This window comes from Cyrtonyx montezumae, unplaced genomic scaffold, assembly GCF_038088225.1.
Source record: "Cyrtonyx montezumae isolate F1298 unplaced genomic scaffold, pur_monq_1.0 scaffold_2, whole genome shotgun sequence".
Classification (NCBI taxonomy): Eukaryota; Metazoa; Chordata; class Aves; order Galliformes; family Odontophoridae; genus Cyrtonyx; species Cyrtonyx montezumae.
This window is the reverse complement of record NW_027071936.1, coordinates 2,480,244-2,501,977: the sequence shown is the minus strand read 5'-3', so window position 1 is coordinate 2,501,977 and position 21,734 is coordinate 2,480,244. Positions and strand designations below refer to the sequence as shown.

The following is a 21,734-nucleotide window of genomic DNA, read 5'->3' as shown; positions in this document are numbered from 1 at the left end:
CTCAAAATTTCCACAAAAAAATATCTACTAGTTTACACGGAAAAAGTTAATGAGCATTAATTAATAGATATCATTCACTTAGATTTCCAGAAGGCTTTTGACAAGGTTACTTCCCAAAGACTATTGCAGAAGCTATGCTTAACCAAGACAAGAGTTTCATCTACTTCTAACTAATCAAAAGACAAGAATTCCAAGAGAATAAATGCCCATTTTTTAATTGAGGGGTCTGTGTTGTAGATGCTTTTTCAGTGACTGCTGCTACATTTCAATCACTCAGGAAAAGGTTTAATTCCCACTGAGCAGAAATGTTTCATTTCCTCAACTCATTCACGTAGGGCAAGAAATGTAGATGAGAGTATCACGATGACTCCTTTTTCAGAAAGAACTGTACTGGAGTAGATTCAGAAGACTTTATTTGCTGTTTTCAATCTATGGAATAAGGTGCTACGTCCTTCATTACACTCCAGGAGTCACAGCTTTTAAATTCTTGTACATCAATTTTTTTTTCCAGCTTATTAGCTAGTTGAAAAAAAGTTAAAACAGTTATGTTTGCAATTTTAGAATGCATTACTATTCCACATTCATTTTTTATGTTGACAATTTTAGCCTACCATAAATTGAGTTAGTACATTAGCTTCACTGTGTATGTCTTCTAGGTAAACAAAAAACAAGTTAAAAGGAAAAGCAAACCTTGTCATTTCTCACCAGAAGAAAGCAATCACTCAGAGTTCAGTGAAACACGTGAAAGTATTTTTGCCAATAGCAAACTAAAAGCCAAATATGAATTTCAGAAATTAAGTTGATTTGGCAAATATCACTTGTTCTAGCATCATAAAAACACAGAACAGTTTGAGTTGGAAGGGATCTTTAAGATCATCTAGGTCCAATCCCCCTGCTATAAGCTGGGACAGCTTCCTATAGACCAGGTTGCTCACAGTCCCATGCAGCCTGACCTTGAGTGTCTCCTGGGAGGCGACATCCACAGCCTCACTGGACAACACATTCCAGTGTCTCACCACCCTCACAGAAAAGAATTTCTTCCTGATATCTAGTATAATTCTACCCTCTTCCAGTTTAGAGCCGTTTTCCCTTATGCTGTCACTACCCACCCTTCTAAAATGACCCTCCTCAGCTTTTCTGTAGGCCCCCTTCTGGTACTGGAAGACTGCTATAAGGTGTCCTTGGAGCCTTCTATTCTCCAGAAGGAGGAACCCCAGCTCTCAGCCTGTCTCATAAAGGTTTCAGCCCTCTGATCATCTTCATGGCCCTCCTCTGGACATGCCCTAACGTCTCCATGTCCTTCTTGTGTTGGGGGCTCCAGAACTGGAGTACTCAGATGAGGTATCACAAGAGCAGAGTAGAGGGATAGAATCACCTCCCTCAACCCACTGGTCATGCTACTCTTGATACAACCCAGAATAGTTGGCCTGGGCTGTGAGCACATATTGTCAGCTCATGTTGATACTTTCATCAACCAACACCCCTAAATCCTTAACCTCAAGACTTCTCTCAAGCCATTCTATGCCTAATCTGTATCTGTGCTTGGGATTGCACGAGGTCCTGCACCTGCAGGACCTTGCACTTAACTGTTGAACTTCATGAGGTTGGCATAAGCCCACCTCTCAAGCCCGCCCAAGTCCTTCTGGATGACATCCTTTCCCTCTAGTGTGTCTGCTGCATAACTCAGCTTGCCGTTGTCTGCTAACATGCGAAGGTTGCACTCAATACCTGTGTCCATGCTGCCTACAAAGATGTTAAATAACACTAGTCCCAACACCAATACCTGAGGGTATTCATGTAACACTCTCATTACTCTCATTATTGGCCTCTACTTGGACACTGAGCCATTAACTGAAACTCTGAGCATGACCATTGCACCAGTTCCTTATCCAGCGACATTGCTCAAGTCCAGGTAGATGACATCAGTTGCTCTTCATTTATCCACCAAAGATTGGCCACCAAGTTTGTCATAATTTGCCCTTGGTGAAGCTGTGCTGGCTACCACCAATCGCATCATGTTTTTTATTTCCATAAAAATAAAGAGGAGGTGCCTTAGTAGGACCTCAGTAGGGCCTTCAAGAGGATCTGTTCTGTGATCCTTCCAGGCGCAGAGGTGAGTCTGACTGGCCTGTAGTTCCCTGAAGCTTCTTCTGTCCCTTCTTGAAAATGGGGGTTATGTTTCCCCTTTTCCAATCAGTGGGAACTTTATCAGACTGCATGACCTTTCAAATATGATGGATAGTGGCTTGGCAACTCCATCCACCAGTTCCCTCTGAACCTGTGGATCAATCTCATCAGATCCCATGGACTTGTGCTGCTTTAGGTTGCAGTAGCACATACCTTTTTTTAATGATGTTTCTGTTATTATAATCTCCAAAGAACCTTTACAATGTCTCTTAAACATGACAGCAAAGTACTTCAAATTATATAGCACATTTTCTGCGATTAAAGTCTGCAAATATGCTTCCAAATCTTTCACTCAAATGATTCTGAAAAGCTTACAGTTCTGCAGTGCAAGTGAGTGACAATTGAATATTATTTCTGATAACATAATATTATTTCCATCATTTTTAATAGTAGAATTCTGATCTTAATCGTTTGACCCATAGTGTTTTTCTTTATTCCATTGCTTTCATTTCGTGTTTTCCATTAAACGCATCCTTCTTAAGTCAGCTGTATCAATATGATTTCATACTCCTGCTCATTTTTATTTGCTATTTTTAAGTTACTCAAACAACAAAAGCAACACAGAAAAAGCTTTTATGCACACTGATAAAAAGCCACCATGGCAGTTGATCAGCTAATTTACACAATTTTCTAGGGCTCTTTTATGAAAGAATTCTGACAAGCCTTCATGTTAATTTAATAATAAATGCATCTACTGGAATAATGTACAACACTGTTTTCAACCCAGTGTTTATTCTGTTCAAATTGCAATTAGTACCAAGGTAACAAGCAGCACTGTCAAATCCCAAAGGTAAACATTCTGCACTATACAGATAAACGTACAGAAGATGAGAGTCAATTTTTATGAAAGCAAGGCAAAAACACCCCTTGCTTTCTCCTGAAAAACAATATTGACAGAATAAGAAAAAAAATATATTCTAAAAAAAGCTTTGCAAAAATATAGATGAATAAATTAAATACGACATTTTGACTAAGAGAAAAATATCCATGGTATCTTATTTTAATCCCTAAAAACTCTGATAGCCTAACAAGAGCAGAGAAATCAGCATGTACAGTATTACTGAAGAAAAGATTATTGTGATTCAGAAACATGAAATATATCACAAACTCAATAGGCTTTTTTTCAGAGTTGCTGTAATAAATTGCTATAAATAACGATAGAGAAGTGATTAGAGACCATAGATTTTTCTTAAACTTGAATTCTCATATATTTGATTAACGATGTTCAAGTGGATTCTGACAGTTATCAGTTTAAAGCTTGTTTGTTTGATTTAATATAAACTTATTCCTGATCTCAAAATGTGAAAAATACTTCCCACCATGTGACAATGTAGATGACATCAGGTTGTTAATTTAAATGCAAGTCTGAATTGCTCTAACGTGGGGTAAATGGAAGTGGACTAACTTTTCTAAATGTGATAAATCTGTTTTTTGCATGCCACAGAAAATGCTAGTGCAAGCTGGGAATGGAGATTTGGTCGTATTTAGAGTGAAGGGAGCATGGATTTCATAGGTAAGGAAGCATTTACATTAAAATTAAAAAAAAAAATGAAATCAAAGTGATTAAAATAAGAGTTTTCTACATACAAAGGCATCCTCAGGACAAAAGCGAACAAATAAATCATCTGTCTACTTATGTCTTCATTCTATTCCTTAAGTGCCTTATTCCTACACTCAACTTTAAAGAAGGGAAAACAGGAATTTATGAACCTTTACATATGACTGATAACATATACTGAAACCATACTATTATATAAATATTTCAGAATGTAAGATTTTGGTCTAAGGAAAATAAAAAAACACTGCAGGAAACAATACAGCTCAGCTCTAATTAGGTAGAAGGCCAGAAGAAATGTCAATGAAGTATTTTGTTGCTTTTTTGAACAGGCTATCTTGCTGCTTGTATTTTCATACTTTTCCATTTATAGCTGGATTTCTTGGATCAATGTTTAGTCTGCTCTGGGCTGTTCATGGCACTAGTTAAGAAGAATTAAAAAACAGTATCTCATTTATAATACATTATATATATATATAATTGTGTATCTTGGGGTTTGGGTTCTATTTAAAATAGAATTCTGCAAATAATAACATCTGAAGTAACATTAAGAGAAATATATCTTAAATATAACGTTCTACATTGCTGAAGCTCAGCTACATAACGTGGTTATGACTGCAGAGTTTCATCTCAGCTGCAAAACTGTTTCTTAGTCATGCAAAGGACTAACACTTCCCCCTTGAGAACAAAAGGAACAGGCCCTCATTAGCCTAATTTCAGTCCTCTCTTAACTGTATTAGAGAATTTTATTTGGATTTCAAGTTTTACACGAGCAAACTCAATGAAACCTTCCCAAATTAATTTGCTACAGAGCTTTGTTTGATGAGGACAGAAATTTGCCCTGCGAGTGGCTTCTACAATATCAATATGAGATACAACACATAACTATCCAGTTAATTACATATCATGTTACTCTTTTATAAGTCCTTATTGATTTATTTATTTTTGTGAAAAACAGATTACAGAGCACAATGAGTTTAATAAGGACTAAAAGGAAGTTCTCCAGCCCTAGGTTAATTTCATTCTTATCTTTGTTATCTACTGCTTGCTGTTCTGCTTTAGTAATTGCATATTTTATACCCACTTAATAACTTTGTTGCATATCTCTCGAAGATAATCACAACTAGATCACCAAAGAAAGGAGAAAACAATACATTTATCTCCCTCAGATAATAATTAAACCAAACCAAACCAAACAAACAAAAAATAAATACAACACAGCATGCTTTTCAGGACACGTTTCAGGATACAAAAGACTCTATGGGTCTGGAAGTATGTAAAAACTTAAAATATTATCAGGCTGCCTATTTTCCATGGTAAAAAAAAAATCCTACCAAACATATAAAAGAGCTTGTAATAATTATTATGAATAAAAATGTCATATAAGCCTTGTGCATTTAAGCAATACTTGACACTGGTATTGTACCATACAAAACAGCCTTTGAAAACAGAAGTCAAAACAACAGTTGTGTCATTAGTCTGAAAAAAGTGAAAATGATGTAGAAAATGATTACTTGCTGTAGCCTGACGTAGCACAGAAGATAAGGAAAAGATGAATAACCTCTTAACTGTTTATTATCAATAAAAGTGAGCTCCCACCTGTAATAAGATAATATAAAGTCTTCAATTTAAATAAAATTTGACTTAATTCAAACACCATCATTCAAATACCAAGGAATTGTAGATTTCCAGAAGAAACACTCAAATTTTTGTAATGTGTCACACATGAAAACCTCCACCACAGCTATAGATCATAGTAGCTTTATTTTATCATAGTACTGAACTGAATATAATTATTCTTAATACGTATGCAAGTATTTCAGTGAATTTAACAAAGAAGTAAGTAATCCCTTTGTTTCTATCATTCTAGTACAACAAAATTACAAATGAGTTCAGATTTCTGAGAGATGCCTTTCAATAAACTCAAGTCGCAAGGACTACAACAATCCTCAAAGCCACATCACAATGGGAATATGTATTTTTACTAAGTCCAAATATCTACACTAATGGACACTAGATGGAAGAAGTTTAACTATCTCTTGAAAATAATAGAAAATGCACAGAATAAGATGGGAAGCCAGTCAATAGTCAAGCCTGAAACTTGTTTTTATGAACGTAAAGTAGACACTGTTTTCCAAGGTAAGGGACACAGCAGTAGTAGAGAAAGACTGCAAATAAAACCTCACGCATATATCTGAATAATTATTTTGCACCATGAGGACTTATTTATTGTGAACTGAGCCAGTGCATCATTACCAGCAGACATACTTTTCTAACAAGAGGGAGCGTTTGTTGCACTGTTTGAACTCTGAAACAGGCACTTGCTTTTAAGATAATGGATATAGTTTAATCCTGCCTAGCTTGAACCATTTTTGAATCTCTACCGAGTCTGACTAGCAGGTGGCTTAGATGGAACTGGGACATACAATCATTACTTCATAAGAAGCTACCAAAAAAGATAATTCAATGTAGCTTTTTTTGTTGTTTGCTTGTTTGTTTTTTTAAGTCTGAGAACACCGTGAGTCAGTATGGTGTCAAGTTCAAAGGTTATCACCTTAACGTAAGTCAGAACACTGAATCAACCTATTTAACGAGAGTATGGTTGGAAACCATTCAATCTCTGGCAACATAGAAGAGGTTAGAAAGAGGTTAGAAAGAGCATCTACCTTTTAACTGATCAGAAGCAAGAATATTAGATGCTGAGAAAAAGTAAATTCCTAGCAATTAATGGTATAAATTTATAAATGGGGCAATCCTCAGATGTTTCTTTCCAGAACATACAAAAATGTTTAGGTAATTATCATGATCACAGTAACTTTTACAAATTTACCTTTACTCAGTAAATTACAAGATGTTATTGAGATCTGACCAACTAGCCTTCAGGATGTACTCTCTTTCAAAGTGTGGATTATCTAACTCACCAGCACTGCTACTTATTTCTTTGTTTCTTTCAGACACTGGAAAACTCACTTGTACATAAAATACTTCCATTGAGTCTTTCCCATGCAAGTGAACTTCCAAGCAAAAAAACCTACACAATTTTAACTTTATAGATTATTTCAAGGTGATTTCTACTGCAAATCACACATATTAGGTCCCCAAATTATATCCTTTCCTATATCCAATAATTTCTAGCACTGCAGGAATACTTCTCAGTTTTCTCTAGAGAAAATTGTCAAGATGTGGCAACCTACACCTCACACTCATCAGTATCCCTTAAGCATAGCTCTAAGTCCATTTCTAACTCAGCTTTAGCCTTTCAACTCCACAGTCACTTTGGATTCTAATACATGTTTTTTTCTTTTTTCTCCAATAGACATGACATTTGTCTTCTGGAAAATATCTGGTGGAAAAAGCACCCTTACATTATGAACTCTAGCGATATAAGACATAAAGAAGATTTACAGATTGACTGAGGTAAGCAGTGGGAGAAAAGATTTACCAAGAACTATGTTAACAACCTTCCCATATTATATTACCTCAGATCAACCCATTCTTTTCCTGATTTCTTCCAAAACATTTATTAGTTCCCTCTCAATAAAATACAGTCGTCTTTTAAGTCCTAGTCTTGACAATAAAATGCTATCACTGTCATTTAAAAGGACTTGTAGTAAGAATTGCAACTTCAACCCGTAGTCCAGTTAAATAGAGGATGAATAACTAATTGGCAAAGAATTGGATGTTCTAGTTTAAGTTAGTATCAAGGTACCTTGAAACAGATGTATGTTTTTTCAGAAGAGTAGGACGGTTTCAGTTGCAAGAATTATCTCTACATTAACTCTAATAGGAAAAAAATAAAAAATAAAAGCTGACAATGAAGTAAGTAACTTGTAATTACAGAATATATACGTATGAAGTTTACTCTTTAACTCTGAATGCACTACATGATGTTATGATGTGGAATACCAGTACCAAAAATCATAAAACCATGACAGAAGTTAACCTAACATTCTAACAAAAAGAAATGTAAAGGTTTTCAGAAGGACATGGGCTACACTTTAATCATTGTATGACACTGTTATCCTGTGAATGGTTTACAGGCTGGTTAGTCCTGGTTCTGTGATGATTGGTGCAGGAGACCCACAGACCCACGCCCCAGGAAAAGGGGAAAAGGGAAAAGGGAGATGGGCCTAGAAACAAAACAGGAGCAACGATCTGAGGAGGAAAGCTCATTTACTAAATCAGATATCAGAAAGCAAAATAACACAATATAATACAATATAATTGGAATTAAAGCTAATAAATCAAAGAAAATGAGCAAGAGAGAGTGTCTGATAAATCGAAGGCCTTAACCTAAATGCTGAAGTTGAGATGGCAGTGAGCACCTGCTGATAGGTCGATCCAAAAGGAAAGAGAGTGTCCCGTTACACACAAACAGTTTTTATCTTTGCCTCTGAGTGGAAAAACATAAAAACACAAAGCAATGCAAAGTCCTCTGGGGAATGCAGTTGTTCTTCGCTTCTGAGACAGATATACCCATAACTATCGATGATCCACAGAGCTGGAGCATTAACTCTTTAATTCTTAATGCACTACATGGTGTTATGATGTGGAATACCAATACCAAAAATCATAAAGCCATGACATATTCACCGAGATCCAGTTAGCTTACAGAGGGATATAATCATGACTATTTGCTCAAATTGTCTCAATCACCATCTTACACAGATTCTACTACTAAGTAGTATGCTCCGTAGTATTTCTTATGTGGTACAAATCTCCCCTTATTCATATTTTCTGTTTTAAAACAGTGGCTGCCTGCAGCTCCTTATCAACTTAAGCTCTTTATTTCTACCGTAGGTCTGTAGTATTTTTATAGCAGTACTTCACAAATACCGTATAAATCACTGTAGTACTTTATACAGTAAATAAAATTCTCATTTAGTTCTGACTTAATTGTTTCTGTGTCATTAGCTCATGCTTCACTTGACCTTGTTTAGTTTCCATTTAATAGTTAACATTTTCTGTATACATGAACTATTATATTTTCTTTGTAACACTCCTCTATATTACATCAGAAGATAAGTAGATTAATTTAAAACAATATGAATATTTTCCCTAAGTGTTAAGAGAATTAGATCTCTCTAGATTTAAATCTTTCTAGAGGCAAAAAGGGAAAAATTCTCAGTAGATGTAGTAAGTTTATTTAACATCAAAACGTGGCGAATTATCTCAGTTTCAGTGGCCAAGACAGAAAATATAACTTTTTGGTTTTTTAGCTCTTAATGATGGTTGTCTCCATCAAATTGTGAGCTGGAGAAGATATAGTTTCATGCAGTATATAACATAATGGATAAATCACACTCTTTGCAGAGCTGGTCAGAAAGCATTCTGGTCCTTGCACTGAATGGTTTGGCCCAAAACAGCATTGTTTGATTGAATCTCCAATAGAGTAGCATTATAAAACAGACAACAAAGGAAACAGTTAAAAACATAATTGCTTCAGAAGTTCAGTAGCAGGTATATTATTTGATAGTTACTTGACTTTCTTGGTCCGCCATCTACTTCTGCCTCTCCTAAATTCAAGTGATGCTTGAGCAAAGAACATATGATGAAATAAAATCTTCCAGTACATCATTCCTCTCAACAAGAAAGTCTAGTACGAACAACTCCTACTGTTGCAAGACAGCATTGATTCTCCTTTCTAAAATCTGGAAATCCAGATCATATGAAAAGAGGCACAATAAGCACCATCTACTTTCTGAGATGAACAGAAATGAGCAAGTTTGTATAGCAATCAGATAGCTGCACTGGTACAAAATTGTATTTTAAGTAGTAAGTCCCAATTGGAGCTATGTTGTAGCACAACAGAGTTCAGAACGAATCCAAAAAAAGAAGTAATTAGAATGCTCTGTATATTCAACAAGTCTGGATCTCCAAAATCATTAACCTGAATTGTGATGCATACATAGAGGATACAGATTTGTTTCTCAAAAGTACTACCTAACTAATACATAGGAAGCCATCTGAATATGTTAAAATCTCAGCCTGAGGACTGACAGTCTCTAATGGAAAGGTCAGTTTTCAAATGAGAGAACCTTTTTTTCTCTTATATGCCAATAATGAATGAGCAAATTGTATTTCACGATTGTAGCTCAACTGGAACATGGAAACTAATTGTGCCAATCAGTCAGCAAGTAGTAGCCTGTCAGAAGTGCCTGCACGTATTAACTATGAAATGAGTCAAAAGAATAAATATTCAGTAGGAAAACCTTAGTGCATTGTAGATAGTTATGTCTGCTTCCAGCAAAAGATAGAGCACAGCTGCATTTGCTGTGCCAAACAGAGATGCAAGTCTAAAGCCAAAGTGGGATTAATTAAGCAAGGGTTGTAGGATCACCACAGGCTGATCCCAGCTTCACAAATGAGATGAAGCCTTCAATTCCTCCCACATGCTGGCTAAAATAGATGTTCTACAGCAGGCTGTGCTTGGAAAGATAGCTCCAAAAGCATATTATTTGGGTACCCTCTTACAATTAAACCATGAATTAATCTGCTTGTTAATGTTTGCCATTGTGGACAAACACTTTAAAATCCCACATGCATTATTGCTGCCCACTGTGATCAGCTACAATAATCAACTCCCTGGAATAAACTTAAAAATAGTCTTTTGTTTGAATTGGCTATAGATAATAGAATGGCTACCGCAGCAGTCTTTAAAAACTGGAAAACAGATTTTGGAGGAGATAACTGAAGAAAAACAAGCCTTTACTTCTGTGATTTTTTTCACTAGGAGTAGAAAAAAAGAGCGTTTTGAAAATGTACTTTATACACATTTTCTTATATATGATTACATGTAAGTTGTGAATGAGATATCATTTTTGACTCCAAGATGTTCTAGCAAAGTGACACTGTTCAGATAAGCTCTGAATTATGTAGCATTGCTGCTGTGGGGGAAGGGTGGGGTCAGATGAACCACCAGAACTAAATTCCTACTAGGCTTGAATACTAAAGACATATAACATGAAGTGAACAGAAGAAAAAAGAAAGAGACTGCAGACACCATGAGAAGCACAAGTAGATCAGCTGAGGTTAAAGGCAATCTGATCCATGACTGCCCAAGGGCAACTTCCTGAAGAGCAGCAAACATCCCAAAGTGTAAAAATAGTTTAGGACAGGTCTCAGGTAAGGGAGAGATTCATATAAGCCAAGGAGAATTTGTCCTGGTTTTCTTTTCTCTTCGTATGCTGCCTTCCAGTTTCTTAATCAAGACCACTATCAAGATTTGTTTATACACTTTTTGTTTTACTAACTCTGACCAACAGATTTAACAAATACTGCATAGTCTAAACCCAGAAGAACTTGGACAAAGCCTTACCTACCAGAATAGTTAAAAGGAAGGCATTAAGAGGGTGAACAGTACAAATGGTACAAGCAAGAAGAGAAATTTCATCATGACATGCCAAGTCAGAGCGGTCATTTCTCTAGGGAGAGAACATTTTTAACGAGGAAACACAATAAATGCTTTTACAAAAGGCCAGTGGAAATCTACTGAAAAGAAACAACTAGCAAAGTGCAATAAGGGTTTTAACATGAGAAGTCTGAAACTTGGCGCAGGGCCTTCCTTTCTATAGGTAGATTTGAATGCAATAGTATCTCTGAAGAAAAAGGAAAAAAAACACTTCTGTGATAAAAAGCTCATCTAGTTTCACAAGTGTGGCTTCCTTCTGTGTTGTAACACAGCATGGGATACATGAAATGCTTTCAGAGCAATCTGGTCTTATTCAAGTCAGTGGAAAATTTGAAAACATCTTCAGTGGAGCCAAGATGAAAGTCTAAGTGCAGTTCCATCAATTTCAGCAGGACCACTAATTGTCTGAAGCTATGCGTGAGCATGAATCTTCAAAGGAGCAAGGCTTCGAACAATTTGCTTGTGTGTATTTAGCAGTTAAGAAGACAACAATGTTTTGAAGTGGGCTGCAACACTGACAGGTGTTTGGAAGGAAATTAAGTGGACTATTTCACTCTTGCTGAACGTCACGTATGTGCAGTTTAACTGAAATGAGCCTTTTGGAACAGCAGGTATCATTCCCCCACTGCGAAGCAAATTAGACAACTAAAAGCAATAGCAGCATACTGCAATAGAAACAGAGAACAATGGATGCTTGGGCTTTGTAACCAGAAACCTGGATGTGCAAAGAACCATCTCTCAAGATGAGGCTTTTATGCTTTCCAGACCTGTATTACTCAGGGTCCTTTATTTAAAGGAGTAAAAAGTACCCCAGCCTGAGAGAAGCTGCAGATTTTTCTCTGCAGCATGAGATTTCCTCAAGCACTCAGACTCCTTCCAGCTCGCATGGGACAACTTAATTCCCTCTCTGCACTGCTTATGAAGTCAAAGGCAGCATGGGAAGGCCACAAAGCTGAAACAACATGATTTGGACATTCAGAATTGCAAACAGTTGAAAAATTGCCAAGATTTTCATTTTGAAATTTTGTGCCAGATTCACATAAGAAAATTTCATTTCTCGAACAAATCAAAACACTAAAAACAAACAAAGAAACTATTGGATGTTATCTCCTAGGTAGTATTCAGGTGAGAAAGAGTACACTTGTAATACACTAAGATCAAAATCTATTGTAGCTGTATCTTTCGTTTTAAATAGAACAATCTGGATAACAATTGTTAGCCTACCACTTATCTAATCAGATCTCTAATAAATATTACTTGAAACACATTGATTTCCTCTGTTGCTTCACTATCATTTCTACTACATTTGGTTAAACTAAATATCAGGCATACCAATGTTTTAAATTGATCTACACCATAAATTATTTTTAAAATAAAAGAAGCCTCATAATCCATCACTTAAATTACTGCAATTTAGCATCTCACAATTTTGCTTGTTTTTTAAAGAAACAAGGGAAAGAAATGTTGAAATACATTTTTATATAGCAGTTATTTACAGCATCTACAATCATTTCTTTGTTTAGTCTGTTACATTAAAATCTCAGAATTTAAATGCAAATCTAACATTTATTATGGTATTTATGTAAAAATACCTTAATGAAATATATGGCACTGTGATTTACCTGTCCAATTTTATGCTGCCTAAAGGGCAGTAGAAAAATAAGCCAAGTTTACTATTTGTAAATATTATCAAGTCTTCTGTTTGTAGCTATTTCCTGAAAAATAAAATCAATTGGGTTTTCATCACTAAAAGTTTAGTTTTCTAATACAACTTTTTCTAATTGTAAAAGACATTCAACACAATTTATAAGTGTTTTTTCCCCCTACGTAAAAGGACATTGGAAGGACTTAGTCTAATAATGGATATGAAAATTCATGAAAACAGCATAGTTTAAATGAGCTTCACAGAATACTTATGATAAATGAATCTCATTTTCGTAGTTATGAACACGTGAGACAATTTGGTTCCGATGATATATTCAGCTGTCCATCAAACAAGAACTAGATTTCATTATTTATGTCATTTGTCAAAGCAATCAGAATTCCATGTCTGTGAAAAAAAAAAAACCAAAAAATCCCACACTGACCAAACTGGTAATGAATTACACATTAATTGATATCTAATAATGAAGATTCATATAGCCTATACTTCACAGCAATTGCATTAACAATCCAGTGTAAAATTCATGCTTGAAACATGGAAGCAATTAGCCCAGCAGGTGGACTTGCATCCAAGCCTGGGGAAAGCATTTACAAACTAGAACGCTCTCCGCTGCTTCAGCTCACCATTCACCATGACTGGAAATCTGACTAGGACATCTGCTTTGACTTGTACTAGATATTTTCCCCTTACAGGATCCCAGGAATGAGGAGAAGTTAAAGCACACCCTCCTATCCTAATACAAAATTGATGAAGGAAAGCCAGGGTCTGAAAATGCCCTAATATTATCTATTTTTCTCCAGTAAAATATTAACATTAGTGAGAGAGAGCAGACTGTCTGCTAGTGGACTGCACTGTTGTTAGTCAGGCTAGCCAGCTCATATTTAAGAAACATTAGAAAGGTGCTTGGTGTTTCAGTTTTCAGAGCTCTAGAGTTGAGCTCAAGTATTTTCTTGATCAGACATAAGCAAAGTGGTCCAGGATTTTCTTCAAGAAATTTGTGGAATGACATGACTCTCTTGGTCTTATATGCTTTTTGAGGTACCAAATTTTAACAGCTCCCAGAGACAGACAATGCCTAGATTGACTTTTACTCTATAAAGGTGAAGTACACTATTGACTAGTTCAGTCCAGAACATTTTTCTGTTTGTACTTCAATTTTCTTATGGTGCAACATGCAAATAGATAAATAGGGAAAGAACATTAGCTAATAGATTTAGAAGTCTTATAACAAGGATTTTATCCCATTAAAAGGGAGAAATATTTTACTAGATGGAAGGCACATACTTTGTTATTCAGTGAAATCAAGCATGTGAGAAATAAATAACCTCCTCTGAAATACAATTTCCTGTCTTTTAATGACTAGAGATACGTGTGTATATACACAAATACATATAGATTTCTGTGCACCAACAATGGGGATGGTGTTGTGACCTGAAGAAAATGTTATTTTCAAGGTCTGAAAAAAAATAGGTGACAGCATGGATACTGAAGTACACAATCTTACTGTGTAAGAAATTATTGTACAGTAATTAAATTATCTGTATGCAGGACAGAATAGGCACTGGAAACTGTAATTACAGTATTGTGATGTATCCAGTTACCTAAGAGATACAAAATGAAAGTATTCACAGATATTTCAAGAATAGAGTATAGTAGTTTAAACAACATATTCTAGTATTGAAGTGTTTGCTTTATTGTATGTTTCTTTGAAGTAGAATCACTGAAGATTTTTCCTTCAAGAATAAATACGTTATATTTTCTAGTAACTCTAAGTACTGTACTCAGAGTTTGTGATTTACTTCAGCAGCCAAATAGATATTTTTTACAGCTCACAGAATTCTATAAGCTAAGAACGAATGAGCAACCTGGAGTATAGCACAGAATAAAGTCAGGCTTTTATATATTAAGAAACAGAGACCTTTATGAGGAACCTAATTACGTTAGCATTTCTGCTACAAGAACAAATGTTAATTCACTACTAAGTAGTCTTTCTGAGCAGAAAGAGCTGAGTAAATGAGATAGAAAGTGGCACTGTGCATTGGCAATAATAAAGTTACAGAAAACTTTATATATGAATATTTAATGAAGACTGACTATGGTAATCAAGGTAAGCAGAGAAGATGATGCCTCTTGGAGACTACCAAAACGCATGCAGAAAAAAAAAATATTTTGCAACTATTTCTAGGTAATGTGAAGATTTTAGTGCTGTGATAGCAACAAACACTTCTTTTTGGGAGATTTACAATCTCAAGCAACCAGGGACGAGACTAGACATTCTCTAATTGTTTAATGTACATGTCTTCAAACATTGTAGAAATTATACTAAGCTTCAATATTAACTAAGCACATACTTGGAAATCAATACCTTTAAATAAGTATTCTAGCAGGAGAATAAATGTTTACATATAATGGTATGGATAATAAATTATTTATCTTTCTAAAACTGAATTTTACGGACATCATCTGATTCTCAGCTGACATGGACAACTTCTGCAAACAGTTGCAACCATCACAAATACCAGAAAGTTTGTTTTCCAAGGCTTGAAGTGCACACCAATTATTTCTGAGGGAAAGGCCAGTTTTTCAGATTGGAGTGTATTTTTCCTCTTCCACAAAACAGCCAAAAATTAGTTTCAGTAAGTTCAGGATTGTAACTCAGCTAGAATAAGGAAGTTAAACTTAGCTCACGGCTAGAGCAAATTATCAGAAAAAAAAAAAAAAGCTGGATTAGCCCCCTTTCAAAATTTAAGTGGTTTTATGGAAATTGTAATACTAGGTGTACTTTACAGAAAAAAATTATCTGAGTTCTGTTTCTATTAACATTTTTATAGAATACTTGAATCAGCTGAAAAAGAACAACAGCCATTTCTGGCGCACGTAAACTCAGACTTAGATATATTCAGATGTTCTTTAAGATTAAATATATATATATATTTAGTACAATAAAGATGCATTCACTTCTGGTTATTAGTGTCTGCTGTTTTTGAACTCAAGACAAACAGATACTGTTGCTACAAAAAAAAAAAAAGGAATATGCAGTGTATTGAAACTAGAATAATTCAAGTTGTTTATCTGTACCACAGACTATTAGCTTTTGTTGTCATCCACCAGGAAGTGTCTTGCATTAAATAGAAATAAAGATAAATCAGAAAAAAAAACCTCTGAGCTGTTATAAATATCATTAATGCTACACTACAAAGGTCCTAGCAGACATCAGATAAAAAAAAAAAAAAGAAAAAGTGAGTTAAAAATTATTTTCTTGTGATAAAGCAATATGAACTATTTTGGTGCATATTTTAGAAATAAATAATAAAAAGCAGGAACCACCTTACGCAGTCTACAGAGTGAATTTCTCTGATATTTTAACATCAAATTCAGAAAAAAAGCTGAAGCCAAATAATCTTATCTCTGTGTCAAAAATCATAAAACCATTACGCTCTGTCACAGAATCAGAGCAGTTTGAGTTCTGGAGTCACACAAGGGGAGGCAGAATTGAGTTATGAACCCTTTAGGAAAGCGAGCGTAGAAGAGCTCTGTCAGTATGATACAACAAATATTTACATAAGTTTTTTAAAGTTTTTTCATCCTTGAAATTATGAGAACAGATGATGACCAACCTGTACAAAACCTGTCAACAGTCACAGCATATATTTCTATGGAAACTGGAAAAGATTTCCTATCATGCAGGCCTGTTCCCAGAGACTGATCATTTAACAAACTTCAGCTTAAACTAAACTTTTTTTCTTTTTACACATAATGTTTTACCATTGATCATACCCTCTATTTACAAAGTGTGATAAGTATTTAAATGGTCAAAAACTGTGAAAAACAGCACTCGTAACAGTAAACAGAAAGAAACATCTCGCCTCTAAATTACAAGATTTTTGTTGATTCACTTTTTTCATATTAAAATAAAAAAATGAATATCCAGACATTTTTCCCTTATAACACTGAAGTGAGGTACAAGATTGATGCACACTTTGCTGTTTGTTAAGAGTTTTACTACTCTTGGATCTGAGTAAAGGTTTCCTTCAATATTCTGCAAGCAGGCTTCTAGTTTGTGTTTGCATTTCTTCTCTTGTGACAGAAATTTCAAGACAGGGTGAAAAATTAAACACTGGAAATTTATCTCATGGCGCATTTTGAAGATTGATGAAACCCTATCCACCTTGAATGACATACTGAATACATGGAACTGCATATGTGGGAGCTATGAAGTCAAACAGCAAAGTTATTTGTGATTTATAAGCTTGAGAAGGCCTTACATCAAAACAGCAGGAAGGGCTATAGTACAGTCTAGAACAAATCCTACTTATAAAAAACAGGAAAATGTCCCTAAGAGCTAAAGTTGATTTAAAGGATGTAATCTTCATGCAGGTAAAAGCATCCCCCTATAGCTGCTTATTCTAAATGAAGCCTTCAGTTTTCTTCCTAACACCAAGCATTTCTTGGTTTCTGATGGATTTATTGCTCTCCTGCCTGTTTCCAGCAAGCACTTCTCTTCCTCAAAAGATGAGATTTAGTTGCCTTAGACATTTAAAGATGTAGTATTCCACAAAGTTGAAATCTTAAGTGACATGCTGGAAAATTATAGTAGGTACAGCTCATCATGAACTGAGCTTCAATAATAGCTTGTGTTTAGGCAGCTGCTCAAAAGGTTCACCTTGAGTTAAAGAATTTCATTCATTATCTACATAGACTCATACATCTACATGCTTACATCTCTTCTCCATTTTATCATAAATCACTAAACACAGTTGACTCTTGTAATCACATTCTGACAAGTGATGTGAAACAATGCCACAGCAGCATCACGTTGGCTAGGACGAACATCAAAGTGGGGAAAGACTCCTCCAATTTCCTTCTCCTACCACGTGTCCCACATCTTCCCAGATGCACACATACACCCCCTGTCCAGTTTTTAGTTGCTGTTATTTCACACAGAGATGAATTTACCACCAGCTTATATGTATAGACACACTCCTTGACTCCCTGTAGTTTCACAGGCTCTAACTTTCCACATCTATCAGATGTCGTGAAAGACTGCATTGATGTAACCGAAGCACTCCATTTTTGGTGGGTCAACACTACACAAAGAATGAGTGCAGAAGAACCATCTTTGCTTCAACTATTCAAAGCTATTCTGTACTTGTTACAATAGTGTTTTCTGTAAAATCACAGAATCACCAAGCTTAGAAAAAACCCACAAACAAAAAAATATAAAAGAAATGACACATTGACTCAGCTCATATGATCAACCACAGCCACGTAATATTTTTGTGGACTGCCTCAATGGCTCTAAGGGAGTCTCCTATCTCAGGGCATTCTCAGATAAATTAACAAATAGAGATTGATATTAGGCAAGAATGAAGACAGGAAAACATTGCAACAAATTACATACACACAAACATGGAAAAAGGTACATGCAGTTGCTACTATGCTAAAATATATCAAATTTTCCTACAGCTTTTCAGCATTTCTTCCAACTCCTTGTTTTCCTTGCGATCAAAGTCACTTTCAACATGTGCACGGTCATACTACCCCATCCATTCAGCAATCTTCAGGTTACTTTGTTGGAGCTTCATGGGGCTGAGCTTTTTGTTGGTATGTGTGGTGTGTTTTTCTGGGGCAGGCAACAGCATCTCACCTCGTGATCTGATGTTTGAGACAATTCTTCACATGATTCTGTCATAAGGTTCTACTTAACAAGGTTATAATTACGTTGCCTGGGAGATTTGGAAAATTCACAGATCCTTATTTATCTTTTCAGCTGTCATACTCAGTACAAAAACTCATTTGATAAAGACTCAAGGGAAAGCCTAAAGCTGTGCTACCTCTCCAGAGCATGGAAGCTAAGAGCACTTTAAACATTTGAGCAGAGTCCCAACAACTTAAAAGAGGTCACTGCAACAAAATTCTGCCAGTATGAATGTTTCTGTGATGGCAAGTCCCAGAGAAAATATCAGTAATCATTAGTAATCATAACCAAACAAGTGTCTGAGCTGCTAGTTTTATTTTTAACTGAGAGTTGTGCAAAATTTTTCTTGTCTGAAGATTTTTGAACTTGTCTCGCTCTATAATTGGTGGAATGAATCTTAATCTACACGTTTCCTACTGAATGTTTTCTCACTTTACAGAGGAGGCAAATGGAACTTTGCAAATATAGAGTGCTTTGATCAAATAACTATAACTTCTCAATCCCATGAACTCGCAAGGCTCTTAAGGCCATGACCTTATTCATCTAATCACATAAATGTAAACAACTTGAAAAAAAAAAAAAAGTAGGATGCTTCATAATGATTTAGTAACACAGCCCTAATAGAGAACAGAACTTCAGCAATGACTTTAACTACACCACAGAAATCTCACTTGCTGAAAACTGTAGCAGCTTAGTTCACGGCTTCCAGGGCAGTATATATCTACCTGCCTGGCAGGACAATTTGTTGGAAACATTTATTCCTTATTCAACTTATTTCAATAAGGCATTTAAGTTTTTGAAAACTATTAAGATTCTTTTCCTCTGTTTTATTTTAAAAAGATGATTGCCCAAATTCTTTTCATTTTACTGGAACAGCAGAACCTACAAGAGGTAAAGATGACCAAGACAACTTGACCTTCCTATTGTTTTTTGTTTTCTTTTCCTACTTCATTCAGAGATGGAAGACAAAATAAGCATATTTACATAAAATAGAATATCCAAAACTGTCTAAAACCTTCTGTCTCTAATTCTTCTAGAGGAATCCAAACCTTCAATAGACAAGTTGGATTAGATGGCCTTCAGAGGTCTCTTCTAACTCTAAGTTTTTATAGAAATCCACTTCGCTAACATAGTTCCAATAGGGAAGTATGCTGTAATTCCAAATCACCAACTAATAGCACTTTTATAATCAGCAGCCTTTGGATAAAATGCATTATGCATAAGCAAATTGCCCGTTGTCAATTTAATTAAGATGCATGACAAGGCTGTGGTTTAAACAACAAAAACAAATACATTTTCTGTCAAAATGGCAAGAAGGGTGAAGTTTCCACATCTCAGCCATTTCAGTTATGCCCACTCAAGTGTGAAAGTGAAAGCACGCAGTGACAGGCTTTCAGAGGTGCAGCAAAACCTTGGCAGATGCACCTCCATAGCTCCTCTTCACAGTGTTAAAGCTTCACAGGAGTGGTAGAACAGAGGTATAGGGTCACTCGTTCCCTTCTCTCAGAAGTCTCATCACTACTGACATTTAAGAACGGTGGAGAGAAATCAGGCTGGTCTAACATATAACAGACGTTATATTCTGCTGTCCAACCTGATATCTTCTGCTTTACGAGTACCTTTTTTGTTAATGAAATTGAGATGCAAGATCAGCTTAGGCATTTCTGATCTTGAAGGACAGGATTAGACAAATATCAGATTTGAAAACTACCACTACTTGTATGTTGTTACTGAGTGACAGGAAGAAAGACTCTGGAGTAAACAGACAACTATGCAAATTCCTTGTAGTGATGTTTAACAGAGTTCTGACATTACTTTGCAACAATAACAACTGTTAATTAAATCCATTCAACTATAACATTCTCAGGAATCACTGGCTTAATTTACTGAGCACTTAACATTTTAAATCATTAAACAAGGAAAGCTACAAAAACAAACAAACAAACAAAAAACAGTTGATTAAATGCATTATGTTTTTGATGCTAACTTCTGCTACTCTGTAAGAAATTTACTATCTAAATCAGCTTTACAACTATGGAAAAGAAACAAATTCATTTCATGGTTAGAGGAACTTCCCATGCCCTGCAAAGTTCACACTAATAACTGTTCTTAGTGTTGTGAATATATGTAGTAATGTGTCAATACAGTCTCATCATCCCTAACGGTGTCTTTTATCTGAAGGCAATTTTTTTTGCTTGTTTGTTTCTTTTTAAATCCTTTTCTTACTTGTGAAGATAGTGCACTTCCCCATTGATGTTGTATTTCCTTATTCTTCTCATCTGTGAAAGACCTTAACATCCAGGATGTTGGACTACTACGGACTGCATTAAATTCCACTGCTTGGAGTCAGGGAGCACTACAAAACTCATATCGTTATAGTATCCACTTATTTTAGCACCAGCATCTAGATACGAAGTCCAGGGCAGGAAACAATGACAATTAAGTCTTTCAACTGGTGTTAGTAAAACCTCACAAGAAATCTAGCCTATACTGATGTTGCTGACAGTGCAACGTTTGGTATAACAACACACTTGACTGACAACAGTAAGTCTCCTGAATGTCAGCATCCCTTTTCTAACAACTGAACACTGTTGGAAGATCTTATTTTTCCTGTTTCACTTCTAAGCACAGTTTGACAGCTAAAAGAGATGTAGTTAAAAAAAAAAAAAGTACTGCTACCTCTTTGTCTTCTTCCCAACATTCACGTATCAAGCAATGTGGACAGCATACATTGCATGAATATTTCATTTACTCTGCTTAACATCAGGTAAAGCACAACAAATTTCACTGAAACTGATTAGTGTTTATAAAGATCATTGTTGGTAAAATGAAGTGTAAGCACTTTTTTTTTCCTGAAAATTGCAACTACTTTTTATAAGCATATATTCAGTGAAGACATGAAAAAATTACTTGATATTGTTATCATTTTGTGGCTGTGATTTCTGCAGCAATTGTTATATTCCTATTACAGTTAAGCTAATACAAGGATTTAGTCCTATACATGTATTTTGCAACTTGTCATGAATTTTTAATCAAACTCTGAGAAGTAAACTACCACAGAAAGACTCCAATATTAAACAATTTTAAGTTGTCTGGGAACTATTGATTAGTTTCTCAGTAACTGAAATGAAAATCATTCAAAAAATTACAACAACAATGAAAAAAAGATAATAATCAAGTCTTCAGTTATGCAAAATCCTTATTTTTAGTTAGTCTAAAT

General features: G+C 35.3%; 1 protein-coding gene across 1 annotated transcript in view; it reads right to left on the bottom strand.

The window, feature by feature from the left end:
* Positions 1 to 2,452: 2,452 nt before the first annotated feature.
* Positions 2,453 to 21,734, bottom strand: part of FSTL5 (follistatin like 5) — a 287,302-nt gene continuing 268,020 nt past the window's right edge. Inside the window, exon 17 of the mRNA XM_065736047.1 lies at positions 2,453 to 2,463. The gene's annotated coding sequence lies outside the window, so the exon portion shown is untranslated. The remainder of the gene's footprint in view (positions 2,464 to 21,734) is intronic.